This window comes from Rhea americana, unplaced genomic scaffold (assembly GCF_003343005.1).
Source record: "Rhea americana isolate MKP2758 unplaced genomic scaffold, rheAme1 scaffold_11, whole genome shotgun sequence".
In the NCBI taxonomy this organism is placed as follows: domain Eukaryota; kingdom Metazoa; phylum Chordata; class Aves; order Rheiformes; family Rheidae; genus Rhea; species Rhea americana.
The window spans coordinates 5,423,710-5,440,035 of NW_028185150.1; positions in this window are offsets into that span (position 1 = coordinate 5,423,710).

Genomic DNA, 16,326 nt, shown 5'->3' on the forward strand with positions numbered 1-16,326 from the left:
AAAAAAAAAAAAAAAAAAAAAAAAAAAGAGGCAAGGAAGAAAGGAAAAAAACCCATTGATTTGTTGACAGAGGCCTTGCAGCTGTCACAGTAAAACACAGTTCTCTTCCACTTAATCAATGTCAGCCTCCAACCAAATCGCTCTGCAGCCCAGATGCAAAGCAATCAAGAGGAACACCTTCATAAGCATGAAGCTYGTGAGATGGAGTTCAATGAAGTGTGGTGTAAAGCTTAGGCACTCCAAGTGTGATACATGACCCAAAAGCTAATCAGAAACGCTTAACCCTTCAAAGAAGGCAGCAATTACCGATCCCTTTCAAAGACAGATAATACATTTACATCTTCATTTATAATTTTTAGAAGATATATGTGTGTTTTGTTGTGCAGCCTTTTTGTCACTCTGAATAGGCCGATTGCTAATCATAGCTTGCATTTCCCACAGTGAGTGACTACTTTAACATACTTTTTTTTAAAAGGTAGCGGAGGAAAAGGGACTAATTTTGTTACCAACCTTGCACTGTGCTGGAAGAGAATTCCTAAAAGTATAAAAGATGCTTTCCTTGCTGTTTTTGCCAAAGCTGAGAAAACACAGTGTGTTGAAGACTTAAAAAATTCTGTTGCTGCTTTGTTTCCAATGGTAAGTCAAAACACTGGCTTTGTATTGTAATAAATTACTTGACAGCTCTCTGTGCAACTAACTTAAATTTCATGTTCATCTTTTTATTTTTTTTTTTTTAATTGACCAAAGCAGAGGCTAAAATAGGTTGTAGAATTATGCTGTCAAGTTCATTCAAATGAGACAGTAAATCAGACAGAGTGCTTTATTTTACAGTTCACTGAAGGGAATGGGCTACATCAGCAGTCTTCATTGCTTGCCACCAGCAGCGTGCAGTGTCACACTCTTGGCACCTGTAATGGTTTGACTTCTGACAATGCTCTTGTTAATGTACTGGCAATTGATATTTCAAATGTTCCAGGAGCTCTTTCCCTGTTAAATTAATATAGCATCTTAAAAATATATTTTTTTTTATTTTACCCTAGAAAATAGCTTTTGTGGCAACACACTATATTTCCAATATACATCATGGATAGTGGAAAAGCTCTTTTTTACTAGTCTTCTCACATGTTAAATATTTCTGCTAATGTATACTTTCCTGTCCCTTCCTACTTGCCTGTGGGCTTAGGCTTTCCCAATCAGTTACACGCTAACGGTCAGTAAACATGCCACTACTGATGTGTGCTCAGAACCCTTCAGAATGCTACAGCTGACCTTTTTATTTATTTATTTTATAGTCTACTGGGCAGCACATTTTTCTGGCCTAAAGATCTAGTTTATCCTTCAAGTAGTCAATTGAAATTGACATTTCACTACTTTGTGGGTGAACCTAGCATTAATTAAAGCGTGATGGTTCACTCTTATCCTTTGTATTTTCATGGATTTCATGCCATTATAAAATCAGGCTGTTTCAAAATATGAATGCATGTTTAAATTCAAATGTCAGACTCCTGAATATGAATGCAAATAACAGGACACGTGCATGGCCATGTGAACACTGAAGCTTAAAAGGGCTAGAAAAAAGACTGATACCAAGGCACTGCTTAAACTCTGAATACAGCTTTGTCAGCTAGCAATGATTTCCTGAAGTCCATTACTTACGGTCACATTTTTGAAGTAAAGATTACCTGTATTATGAGGATTTTCAAGGGGTGCTTTTGTTATACTCTCCATGTAGAAACACGGGAAATTTCTGTTTCAAATAGCATAGGCTCAGGAGCATATTCTGGGAAAGCATCTCTGCCTGCTTGACCTTGTTCGGCACTGCCCTAGAGCTGTGTAACGATGCAAATAGGAGGCCTGTGACTTGGCCAGGAAGTAGCAGCAATGCAGAATGTGACAGAAGATTTCCCTTTACAGTTTAAGTATTTTTTAGGTCATATTCAGGACATATTTAAATTCAGCAGCACTGAAGGTGATGGTATGTAGTTGAGCAGTGATGGATTTGTTGCCAGGTTAGGGGAACCTGTGAAGTCTAGGTGTAGGAAAAAGACATTGGAGGAGAACGACAGTGAAAACATAAACATTGCTGATTTTGCTTCAGGTGCAGAATGCCTTGTGCAGTTGTCAGAGATCAACTGAAATGACTGCCAGGTTGTAAAGTCTTATTTCAGCAGAGAGACACCTTTCTGTCAAGCCATTCGAATAAATCCTCCTGTCAAATATTTGGAGTATTACGACCAAGTAGGAAATGCTAACCAGAAGAAGTGTTCCTGGGTACTCTTGCCCCTGCTCTCATATTGCACCCACAATTTTCCTTCCTTCTCTTGGGATTCTGGTGCCTGTAGGGACACATTACCAGACCAAAAAGTTTTCTGAAAGGACAGGATTTTGTCAAACAGTGGATCTTAAAACACGAGTTTTGGGGGACATGGCGTAAGTGCTGAGTGCCACGGCTTTTGTTGGATTGGCTCTGTACGGACTGACCCTTTCCGGAATTGTGGGACCTCTGCGCCCAGCAGATCTTGCTCTGCGGTGTTGAAGCACAGCTCACCTGTGCTGCTTGCTGGTGTCGAGGCTCTGGCTGAACGATGCAGTATTTCTCTGCAGTGTTACTGGAGAGAATACACGTGGCGTGGGATCATGATCCGGAAACAGCTGTAGAGTGAATAGCATTATTTCTAATGCTGTCATTTATTTATTGTATGATTTTGGATGAGTCATTTTACTCAGGAGTGTAGGTTTAAGGACCATTTTTTTACTATTTGCTTGTKCAGTCTCTATCTGAGTTAGGTACTATAGATAGAACTTTAACATCAACAAGATAGTGTTTACTGTTCATCTTTCTTTTAGACTGAAGTTCTTTACAAAGAAAAATTGGTCCTGATATAATATCCACTGAAATCAATAGGATCTGGATTATGGTCCTTTCCTGAACTCCTCAGTTCAGAGGTGGAAAGATACTGGAAGGAAATAAAGCTGCCTCCACTGGTACCCTCTAAAATAATTTTGTAACTTAATTTCTTAACGTGATACTACACAGCACATCATAAATTTATCTCCTAAAGTCCAGAATTTATGTCTGCTTTATACCCACATCATGTCATGATACAATGCAGTTTGACACACCATAATTTCTTTTTTTTTAATAATGCATTATCTCAGGAGCTGTGAGAGCATCAAGCTTGTGGAATTTATTTATTTATTTTCCCTCCAKAACTAGATACTGCTCTGATTTTATTGTGATTTCAAATTAATTTAGTTACTCTATGATTTGGTTGCATGGGTGGGAGTGTATTTGGATTTTTCTGATTAAAAAAAAAAAGTTATCATAGAAAGATGGTGCTATCTGTCACGCCATGCTTTGCATGTTTAGTGTTTAGTGAAAATATTTCACCAAAGCATTGCATGCCACTTGGCTGGCTGAGTGAAAAGAAGAAATGGAGGTTTAGGTATTTTTGAGTTTTTGCCTGTAAACATTCAAAATTGAGTATAATAGTATTCTCTGTAACCACCATTCATGTTTTCCCGGTACACTGAATGTTTCATCCAGTGTTTGAATGCACACTACACTTTTTCTACACGTTCCTTTGATCTTTCCTTAATGGTATGCAGCCGCCTGTGAACTTTGGGCTATAGAACTCATACCACAAGTAGTCAGCAGTCTACATTAAGGTTCATTTGTTACTATTATTTTCCTAAAAATTCTCATAGATACTTTTATTAAAAATATAAATGTTTTCGTCTTTTGCTGTCTACCTCTCTTTTCTGTTCCTCATCTCCATCTAAACTCTGGGTTTCTTCCACTAGGCCTACTCTTTTATTTTTTATAACAGTAATTATTATGCTTATCTCTTTGAAATGTTACTAATAGCAACAGCATGATTGTTTAGCAACATTATCTTAATCTATCCTCATTAGCGAAAAAAAGAACCTGGCAGTTCTTTTGCTTGGGAAAAAAAAAAAACAAAAAAAACAGAAGAGGCTTGAAAGAGGCTCTGTCACTCTTACTGAGTGACGGAGCACTGGCACAGGTTGCCTAGAGTCTGTGGAGTCTCCTTCTCTGGAGATACTCAAAACCTGCCTGGACATGATCCTGTGCAACATGCTGTAGCTGGCCCTGCTTGAGCAGAGGTTTGGACTAGATGATGTCCAGAGGTCCCTTCGAGCCTCAAACATTTTATGATTCTGTGTGATTTTGTGAAAACCTAGCTAGCTCCTTTATCTTTGTAATTTGAAGGAAAATTACAAAATTACTGTTGTGGAATAATATTTTTTTGTTTGTTTGTTTTTTCTCCGTTCAGAACAAATTCATCACTATTACTGATTTTCTAGGTAATTAAGAGTTATTTGATTAGGAGTTCAATTAACTTTTTCTCTGTAAGGTCTTTTTTTCTTACAACATATGTTTTTTGAGGTTTCACTTTTCTTAGCAGCTGATGTGCAGGACTTTAAGAATCACTGACATATCGTATATTTCAAATAAGCTGACTTTTATAGCTTAGGAAAAAACAAGCACGAGGTTTGAGTTGGTAGTATGTGCTTGCCTTAGCGCAGTGATTCCTTTGCTTTCGAGCTCAATTAGGAAGCGGTCCTGAACTCTGCTCAAGGCCAATGAKTTGCAGATGTTACCTCAGAGAAAGGCAAATGGAAGCTACCAAAAATACTGTGAACTTGTGGTAGCTATAAATATTTCAAAGAAAAGTGAAGTGTATGGTGATGTGATAAACTTTTGGAAAGTACATTTGGAATTTCCAGATCAGTCACAAAGCAAAACAACTGGAAGATTGTTGCAGGATAGAAAAACCCTGTTTTTTCTTGCTACTCATACATTTATTTCTTGACTCTTTTACAGTATTTTAGAATAGTAACAAAGACAAGCACTTGTATGAGCTAAGTAGCACAATGAGCTGGCACCATGGCATTTCTGAAATGCTTCTCTTGATTTTCAGGAGTTAGACATAAAGTCCTTTTATTTTACATCCTTCTTCACTTTTGTTATACTCTGTCCTCATCYTCATTTACATAAAAATTACATAAAAAATGCAATTACATAAAAAATGTCTGAGTCCCAAGACCTATTTTCAAAAATCATTGAAAACTAAGATTGAACAGGAAGAGAGCAGGATTTAACAGCTCAAATCATTTTCAACTTAATATTCAGACAACTAAGGAATAAAAGGTGCTGTTGAAAGGTTCACTGAATTTTTAGGACTAAATTTTGGGTGGTTTGATTCACCATTAAAGCCATCCAACTTCGACTTATGGTTTACCACAGTTATCTAATTAGTCTGCTTAGTATTTGATGACAGGTTTAAGGGCAAATATCTACTGACATTGGAGCCTTTTGACAAAAGAAGGTATTAATTGTATTGCTCAATTAATTGTATTATCATATGGACACCACTCTGTGTCATGTTTATGTGTGTATTGATGAATACTTAGTGGGAATATTCCTATGGCAATGCTATTACGTTTTCAGTCTAGCTGGCTCTTGCATATAGTGTTTGGAGGGTAATTCAGAATTTTGTTTGGTCATCAAAAGTAATAAATCATTTTAGTTTAGCAATGTTGTTATGTAGCAAAATGATGAATGAGGAAGTGAGTCTTGGTAAAGAAAAGGAAGGATAAGCTACATACACAGRTGTTGATGCTATAGAATTTGAAATAAAAATAGAAATGTACATATGTGAGAAAATTTTCAGTGAAGTCTAATTTCATTGTCTTGTTTCATACTGCCAAGCAACCTTTTTCCTAACTCTAAATCATTATATATTTACTTTAGTGCAATATATTACTGCGAAGGAATATCCTGACCAAAGATATAACATCCAAAGTTTCTCTTTCCAGTGGTTTATATGAATCAGTGCATTATGAAATTTACTCTTTGGTCTGTGGCAGCAGAAGAGAATCTCAATAAGGCCAAGACAATTGAAGGAAGAATTTCTTAGCAGACATTTCTTTTGTTTCATATATTCACATATTTCGTTTCCTTGCTCAAGTTATACCAGTGATATGAGGATTTTGCTGTCAGTTCTGGCCTCAAGATGGTGGTGTGGCTGGCAGGACTAGAGATGTAGGTGCAGGCCTGCACCAGGAGGACCAGGGCACTGGGAGCTTGGGACAAGCTGCTGCAGCTCACCCTGAATCTACTTTAGAGCACSACACATGCTTTTGTCTCCATGTGTCCATCTTTTGTGAGTATATGCATTACTTTGGGAGGAAAATGTAGTCATATCACAAAGCAGAGTAATTATTGCTGAAGGATAAAGAATATGAACTTCAAAAATATACAGATTTTTGACTTCTCGATTATTTGTGTATATCTGTAGAGCTAAGTACAGAATCTGTAGCTTTCCATTGGCAAGGATGCAATGTTGCAGCTGTAGATCGAATCAACAGCGTGGAGAGGGAAYGGGGTTGGGATACCAAAAGCATGTTGAGTCACAGATAAATTTAACATTAGCAAGTGACAAGTCCTTGCTGTACCACCGGGGAAATGGGGCAGCCCAGGAACGAAGCCAGATGGGTCAGTGTCACAGTTTTATGTGCTTCTGCCCCATCCTGTGGTGGAACGGTGTCGTCGGGAGGAAGTTAGTGGATCGCTGTCGTARTTCTGACACAGCCACTAATAGGTTAATTAGGGGAGCTGTCTGAGGACAAACCAAGTTTAACCAGCCCCAACCCTATGCCAAACTGCCACACATATACAGATGCAGACACCACACTTGCTGCTAGCATGAAATATCCTAAGAGAAAAACATTCTGTAAAACTATAACGTAACGAGGGATAAACTACTTCCATTCTTAAATCAGTTRGTGCACAGATCTATTCGTGAATGATGTTCTAGTTGATCTTTAAAACAAACTGAATACAAGCCATAGCACACTTGATACTTTGTGAGYGGGCAGAGTGCAATGCAGCTGTACTGGCCAGTTTCCGTAGAGGCTAATTAGTGAGTAGAGTTTCCCTTAATTAATACATCTTAATTTATTCAGTAATTCGAATTATTAATRAGTCTTCAAAATGCATCTTAGCTATTGTGAACAGCATGTATTTTAAAGTAATGAATTCCTGTTAGTATTATCGTTACTGTATGACAGTGGCCACAGATCATTGAAAGACTTTTTGCTGTAAAAAGCCTAGAAGAGCATCAGTGGAATTTACAGGACAAAAAGGTAAAGCAGAAAAGAAGTCATTAGACATGTCTCGTTGAGAATGACAGCTGTCCGCTGACAAAGCAAATACATGTAATCTTGCAAGTTCTTTTTCCTTCTTTCTTTTGAGACTGTATTAGTGCTTACTATATAAAGCTCTGAGTGGAAACCATGGTGGCTTCAGAAGGTACCAGAACATCTGCTTTTCATCCTGCTTTCTGGCTTCAAGGCACTCACTTAATGTGGTTGAGGTAGTCACATTTTCTATAATTTAAGAAAAATTACTCTGAACACTATCAGACAAACAATTTAAAGACTGGTGTATCAATCTGACAAATTTCAGACAGGCTAAAATGTTAATATTTGGTATCTCTCCAACTGGACATTGAGATAACATATATTAGTGTGGGGCACTAGGGAACTGGCTGATAAACTCCAATTATCACAAATATCTAATATGTGTAAAATGCATGTTATCTTTCTCTTATATTCCATCTTCTGGTCATACTGTAATTTTGCTTGTTAAATGGGAATAAGAGGTTAATTAAAGCAGTAATTGAGGGTATATGAACAGAAAGAGGTAGAATTAGTAAAATCTATTGGAAACAGTTTCGCTGGCGGAGAACACCCAGCGCTTATAAGTGCACTTTCAGAGCAAAAAGGTTTATCTAGGCTCAGCAGTAAAAAAAAAAAAAAAAAGGGGGGGGGGGCTACAAGTGAAATATAACCTTTTTGGTTTTCCTTTGCTCCTATTAAAAAGATTACATATATTTGTTCAGCAAAAGTTGGTTTAGATCATCCTGCTTATCGCAGTTCACAATTCCTACGGGACATCTTACAAGCAGTGGGCCCAGTTAGGCCTGATAAGTAGCTGCAGGAATTAGGTATAATGACTCCATACCTAAGCATGGGATCTTTAGAGGTTCAGGCGTGGCTGAATGGCAATGATAAAAGCTGCCTGATTACTCCAAATACACAAAGCCTTGTTTTCTTTTGCAAAGTTTGCTTATGTTCAGTTCTTAACAGAATTTTCCAGACCATATCACAAAGCCAGTTTTGGTAATGCATATCAACACGGTACACTTTGGACAGACCATTCTCAGCAGTGGCAAAATGGAAGACAACATCTTTAAACTCCAAAAGAGCTTACTTTAGATTTAAAAGCTTTCTACATTGCAGCCTAAATGAGTAAAGAAATACTATTTCCCCTTCCATCAGGGGTCAGCAACACTGTAGTCAAAAAGGAATTTCACACTGTATCTCATTTGTCTGGTCCCGTTCACCTAGAGGTCTGTGAAAAACTGTCTTTGACTTTAATGGTAATGGGCACCTTGAATTGTGTATGATTTTTTGGATAAACAGCAGCCTTCGGTATATACTGTTGTTGACTCAGCACTTTGTGAGCTCTATGYATGTTTAAAGTAGAAAAAAAAGACAAACCACTGATTGGAAGTAAATTATCCATTAATTCTTCCAAAGAAATACATACACATATATATTTACTTAGTGTGGAAAGCTGTCACTGAATAAACCTACAATCGAGTTGCACCCTAGCAAAATTGTTCATTTTCCTCAGGAAATGGCAGAGAAGGTGAAAATGAAGACCTTGTCCAAACGCAAACCCACTCTCAATGAAGTGTAAATGCCAGTAAATTAAAGGAGTGGTCTGGCAAGCACATTTTCAAACAAGTTTAGACAGCAGTACCTAGGTGTTATTGCTGGCTCTAAAATGTGCTCCTACAGGCTTAGCAGTCTGATTAGGTCTGTGCCTTGACAAAGCAAAACAGCTATTCTGCCACACTTATKTGAGAGAGTTTCTGCATTAATGACTTTGACAGCAGGCTTATAAGCAATGTGCAAAGTTCTTGTCACAAATGCATTCATTAATTTATATACCCTTCTCTCTATTTTACGCTTTGCATAGAAGAACAAGACATGCTGAAATCTTTAAAAGTAATGGCTTATGGCRGGGGTGGGGAAGGACAAAGCAACACATTCAGCACTGCTGTCTAATTTTATGTAGATTTCCATTTTAAGAAGATGAATACACTTATTTCTGTTGTTGCAAAGACCATTAATGTTGCCTTGAAATCCCTTGTACATTTTTGACCAAACCTCTATCTTCACAAAATGCTACAGGAAGACTTTTTAAGCTGCACTTGTAGCTCTGAACAAACTTGCTAAAATTTTGGGAGCTTTACTAATACAAAACTCTAGCAAGCCCACTTAGGAAGGCCTCTCGGGGTCCAATAAATATGGCTTTGTATCCTGTGATGTTCTCCCACTATTTCCTCAGTTTAAATGAGGAACCCCTCCCTACCCCCGAAATAAAGGAAATTTAGTTTCTGAAAAAAACTCACCCCAAAGCAGTACAATTTTAATTAATTTCCATATGTCACAATGTCAGGGCTTCATTTTAGCATGTAGATAAGAAAAATAGGAGAGATATTAAGAGGAATACTAGGAGAAGGACAGGAAGCATGGTGCAGATAATCAGCAGTGTTCTGCTCATATTTTCGAATATTGTATATAATTCTCAAGAATGCCATCCCATCTCTCCACATATGAATAACAGCTTTCCTAAGTCTTCATTTAATAAGTTGTTAATCAGAACAATTTGATATTGTGTTATAGATTCATAGGAGTCTATGATATAACAAATAACATTCAGAGAATGTGGGGTTTTTTTGTAGATTTTTTTGTAGGCAATTGATTTTGGAAAATTATTGGGGACTTTGAGATTCTAAGGGAGASTGTTTTAAGTGTGAGGAGCAAAAGGATACATGCAAGAAAAAAGAGATAGGGAACTGGAAGGAAAAAGGAAGATTTCAGGCCACAATTGAATGGTTTATTTGAAGTCATTTGCAGATTGCATTGAAATGTCTTAAACTTTAACATATGTTCTTGAGACTTGMACCAATATTGCTTAAGGTAGATCTGATCCTGGGTGTCACCAAACCAAAATTCTGGAATAATTAAAGAAATGAAGCAAATTATAATGCCATATTTCAGCTGAGGTAATTTAGGATGTACATCAGTACATTTTGAAAACTCTTCGTGGAGGGTAAGATGGAAACTCAGGGCTTTGAAGAATGGGAAATTCATTGCTGCTGGACATTTCTACATACTTTCTGTGCTGCATGTGCATAAGAAACACAGCCAGCAAGGGAAAAGGATGCTCTATCAGTCAGAAATTGAGGGAATTTAAACAAGCAAAACCCAGCAAGCTGGCTTTCACTAAATAGCTAAGCAGTCAAAATATACTTGAGGAGAAGAAAGCAGGAAGAGGAGGAAAACTGTTAATTTTAAATACATTGGGGAGTAGAAAAAGCAATTGCTTTCTGAAGTGAAGCCTTGTTTGGATTCTTTTCATAACATGGCACTATCGTCAGAAAGTGCCAATAGTAATATTGATTTTTCATCACCTAATATTTGAGAAAGTTTATTGTTCATATATTAGCCTATAGCCAAGTTATATGTATCTAGCATTAAGTCTGTGGAAGGCGTTTGTATGTCTGAGGGTTTTTACATTAAGTACAGCCACAGCTAAACATTTTCTCAAGCTTGCAATGTGTCTACTGGCTTATGTGATTGCATTTCTTTTTACTTTGGGCTTGGTTGGTTAGTTGTTTTTTCAGATGAGATTTTGTGATCCCAGTACTGTTTATGCTTTGTTCTTATCTTTGTACTATACTGAGAAAATTCCTAATCCAAAATTAAGAMTATCAGTGCATTATTTCATTAGGTGAGGGTTATGCAAATATTTTTTCCCTCCTTTTTATTTGCATACATTTATTTGAAATGTGAGTGGAAATTCTGCATTCTCAGGTATTTGTGATTTATTCTTGAACTTCGACAAGAATATTGCAGACTATAACAACACTCCTATTTTGTTTAAGGCTTTGCAAGTTTCAATAGTGCTGATTTGGACTGTCTGAAGTGCACACTGTCACCCCTTTTCTGCATTAGGAGTTTTGTTAATTAAGGTGTTTAACTATAACTTTTCGTAACCATCGAGATACTGTTTCCAGATGTGTGATGCACACAAGTCTTAGAATGAGCTGGTTGTTCGCTACCTGTACTCATTTGTGCAAGATTTTTTAAATCACTGAAGCACATGCTTGTATGCTTTGCTCAATTAGTATTTCAGAAATTACTTAAGTCCTTCTGCTGAGGCCACAGGGTTTGGCTYGTCACTGATATTACTGACTTCTTGACTCTTGGTAGCCTCCTAGGTCTATTCCTGGGCTGAAACTAGTAGTTCATCTCACAGATCAGCCAGCTTTAAGCTATATTGATCATTATACTCACTTTCCACTAGACTGTTTTGGGTTTCTGAATGTTTTGTTCACTAAGAGAATTTTAGTGTCTGGTGGCTGCTTGATAATAATAGATACAAATAACACATGTATATCAGGACAACTTTATGCTATGGTAAGGTATACATGTAAGAAATTAGGTTCTTGCTTTAGCAGTGAGCTGATTTCAGTTGGATTGTAGTTATAATTAAACGAAGGAATGACCTATAACTCTCTGAAATGTTTCTAGTTTTTTTTTAGAAATACATATCTATTTTCATTACCTTCCCAATCTTCCAGAAAAGACATTATTGGCAAAAAATTATTTGATGAATTATTCTTTCTTTGTAGTATGGCAGGACAAAGTAAGTGATTTTCAAACTTTTCAGTCAGGCATCCACTACTTGAAATAAAATTTAAAAATTACTTCCTTACCTTTACTGTACAAGGGTAAAGAATAAAAAATCTGCTTGTATGAGTGTATTTTCAAAGAGACTTGGGTTAAATAATTTACCTTGCAATGTTAGAACTGACTAATGCAGCTAGCAAGATTTTCTCACTTTGCAGTATAATAAGATTGGCAGTGCCCTGTTACCCCAATGATTAAAGCTGCAGTGAGTCAAAGAAGAATTGATTACAGAATTTCTAATCTGGGAAAGTCAGAATTGAAGCTTTTCAGAAACRTGATTGTATTGATGATCTGTATGAATAAAAAAAAATATGAAAACACAAGGAAAACATTTTCCAAATGCTGAAACATTAAGTTTTGTCACTCAGAACAAAATCTTCAGATCTGCTGCAATACCCCTTGCTACTGATAAGGGCATGCATGGTAGACACTCCTGCTTGCTCAGTGTTATCTCAGGGATCCACTGCACTGTGCTGCTTTGTATAATGTGTGCATGCCTCCCCATCATTGCTGCTGAACCTCTTTTCTTTTGCAGGGCAGGTATTGCCCAGGCTTTTTACTTGATGTTCTTTCATGTAAGACTAGTTTCTAATTATTTTTCCAGTAAGAGAGCCAGATCTAGGAAGAAGAATGTGTCTTTTGTGAGTTAGGCTTTGAAAAAAAAAAAAGAAAAACCCAAACCCTCAAACCTTGATGTGCTCCTAAAAATAAATACTAGTGCTTCAAAAATGCTGCAGTTGTCTTAATTTCCACATCAGTAATGATACAGAAACAGCTTCTGTCTTCAACCTTTGCAAGAACTTACCTAGTGTTCTAGGTTTAAGATGAAAAAAAGTTTCATATACCTTGTACAGGAGCTTTATTTAAATTTTCTGAACAGTATAGACCACAGCATTCCTAATAAGTACTTTTTTACATTTTCTTGATCCAGAATTTTTCTCACCAGAACTGTTATGCTTTTGGCAAAGTAAAATAGATGAATATTATTTCCTTTCATATTCTTATTCTCAATGCCTATCATGAAATTGAACATGCTGTGCCATTTTGTTCTCATTACCGTCTTAATAATGTATTAAAATAATGAATGTTATGCTTTTTTGTCTGTTCTTTCAAACTTTGTAACAAGACTTAAATAGAGCTAACATCCTTATCTTGTTCAGGTTTCAAAGGACTCAGCTCAGAGAAAGATTAGCTTCGTACTTAGGTTATATTAAGTTTGTGTAGTTATAATAGTTCACATACAACAGATTTTTTTAAAAATTCATCTGTAGAAACTTTTGTATCAGATAATGAAAAACTTATATAATACAGTTATACACAGTGCTTACCATCTGCCTTCAAACATTTTTGGTTTTGGATTGCATATGGAGAACTGGACAGAGTTACAGTTACCCATTTGCTAGCCTTGAAATACTATAATGCTGCACTAAAAGGTGAAGTACCCAAATTACAATGCAAAACAATAAGCTATGGTTATAAAATCCTCAGCACATAACTACACACTGAGATAGGCAGGTGGGTGGACCTTTCATCTTTAAGAGATTGTGCTTAAACTATCTCTCCAAAGAACTTTTTAGCAAAGGAAAATTTGGAAATATATGGGACCCAAAGAGCTCTGTCAGATATGTGTCTTCTAGCATGAAACAGTTAACCAGATGAGAGCCACTTAAATAGTTGCTTAGGGAGAAAAGGAAATAACCTCATTAACAGCTATTCTAATAATGAAGGTTAATAGTCAAAATCAAGGAAACAGTGATGAAGAACTTGACTCATTGCTTCTAAATTTGCTGGATGACTCTTAAGTGCATTCTTTTATGTAGTGGGAGATGTTATTAAATGAAGACAATTATTAAATAATAAAACATAAAATTCACCGTATAGAATATATAAAATGAAATATATAAATGAAAATAAAGTAAATATAGTTTCTTGAAGTTTAAAAAATGTTAATTGTTATAGAGAGGTTTATTCTATCTAGTAAGTCAATACCGTYTTGTAGTAAACAGTTGTACAGTACACACTCTGTACTCAGTGCAGAGTTTTGGATGCTTTTCTGTTCTTTAGAGAGAGCATGGAGTCTGTTGCCTTTTAATAGAACATTTAAATAAGTGAAGACAAGTCTGTCATCTGGCTAGTTAATGTATATTAAGTGAAGTTAATGTACAGCCAAGGTCACAGTAAGTAATGATGTGAATTGTTTTCCCTGGAATAGAACATATGGTTTCTACATTACAGAAATGGAAATATCCTCAGTGTGGAATACTGAAACTATGTATTTTGAGATACAGGATATATGGTATAAAATTAAGATAATACAAGAACTGCAGACATCACAGAGAAGCTTGTATTTCAGTTCCCATATATATTTTAATGTAAATACCTGAGAATTCTTGAAGCCAGTGTTTGGCCACTGCTAGGTGAATTGGAAAAATAAAGATGGATTCAGTAAATTAACTATAGCATGCCTTTAATACAGTTTCAGTTAGAGCATTGTCTTCCACACATGTGCTAACTAGACTGTCTCAGGCTGGCTTCCTGTGAAAGTTCTGCTTGCGTTCCAGGCACTTGTTTTAAGGTTTAGACAGTGATTTAATAATCCGTCCCAAGGAAGAGTCAATCCATGGCTATCTTGACCCAGAGAAGCCTTGGCAACCAGCAGCAACACTRAATGTCAGACTCCCTTTTCTTCAAAGCGGACTTAGCTGCTACCAGGCAATGGCAGTTGTAGCAGATGACTTCAGGCTCTGTGCTGGCTGAGGAGGGTAGACCTGGGTGTGCTGCTCTCACTTGGAGAAGGAAAGATACCCACAGTTTTTCAATCTTCTGGCCTGAACATGGATAGAAAGCCTTTCTGTATCGAAATATGAGAACTACTCAGTGTATTGAGTCTGTTAAACCTCTATCCCCTTACACTGCAGTGGAGATGTTTTAAGGTGGCAAATTCAGCTGATGAGAAAACAAGAGATGTTGGTTACCTCTGGAGTCGAAATGCCCTGTAATAAATGGTCTTTCATCACATGAGTACAGACTGTATTTTCTATATAATTTGTGACTTGTGCTATGTAGAGGATGAATGGTATTCAGTCAGCAGTTAATCAGTATTTTTCCTCYTTTGCTCAATGTGTAGCCTTGGCCTTCTTTATGCTGTTCAAACTATTTTCCGAAAAATGAATTATTCATTTATGTGTGGTCTTTTCTGTGTTACTTGTCATGAGAGTGTTTCCCAAATATTAATTTATCTTGCAAAACTTCTCCAAGGTGAAGAAGGGTACTATTGCTTTTTTCAAATGGGGTGAGAAATCTTGGAGAGCTTAGGGTCAAAGATATCTGCATTGGATACAAAATTTGTGATACCCAGGACCCTTATTCTATTAAAGAACACTTCACATTGAAGTATACTTTGAATATTAAACATAGCATCAGTTGACTTCATCTCCACAGACCTTTCTCAAAGCAGATCTCAAAGTCTTGAACTGGGCACTGAAAAGCAAGGAACTCGCAAGTAAGGCTTCTGGACTGTTAGAATTCAGTATAATGTAGTCATAGGTGGTAGAGTCAAGGATAGAAGCAAATTCTCAACTTTGTCTTCWCTATGGAATTCACACCTCTCTTTCTGAAATCTGTTGCTGCTCTGAAAGGGAAAGAAGTTATTAAAAGGAGTGTTCTAAATGCCATAGGAATAAAGGTCTTAAACACTGTTACGACCATTATAACAAGGGAAAATCATGCCTTCCTTTTAGATGAAACATGATATGTTTTGGGAAACACTGGATTGCCAGTGATAGCAAAGAATGACTTAATATCCCAATAAATCCCTCTAGTTCTATGTTTCCACCTATCTCCTAAAAATAATAAATCAATAGAAAAATAGCACTGACTATTTATTTTCGGATTGCTAAATCTGTTAAAAACTAATGATGACATCATATTTTATTACTCACATCACAATTTGATTTTCTTTATGTATATATATAGAGTAGATAGAGCATATTTTTCTTAAATACTTTTTCAAACTGATATATTTCAAAAGTTATATGAAAAATACATGTGCAAAATCAACAGTTACTAGAACATTTTTCTCTAGTAAGATTTGAAAGAATGATTAAATGCAAGTATTGATATTTCCTTTTGATGTCTGTTTTGAGAAATAACTTTCTAATATAAAAGTGATGTATACATGATCAGCGTACTATATTTCTTTTGTGTTTTTAATTGCTTGCAAAATTTTGGCATAATAAAGTACTGAAACMGTGAGATTTCCCCTAAACTGCGAATGTTCTCTAATGCAAATGTTGAATTCTTTTCAACCACTAAAACAATATTCTTTGAACTGCAACTGTATAATATGGTTGTGTTTAAGAATCCTTCAACTTTTTGCCAGTAYTTAGCTATTACTTGAAAAAATTTCATCTGAAACGCATCATCTGCTTTTGGTCTTGATTTTCTTGTCATCATCCCATGCAATGC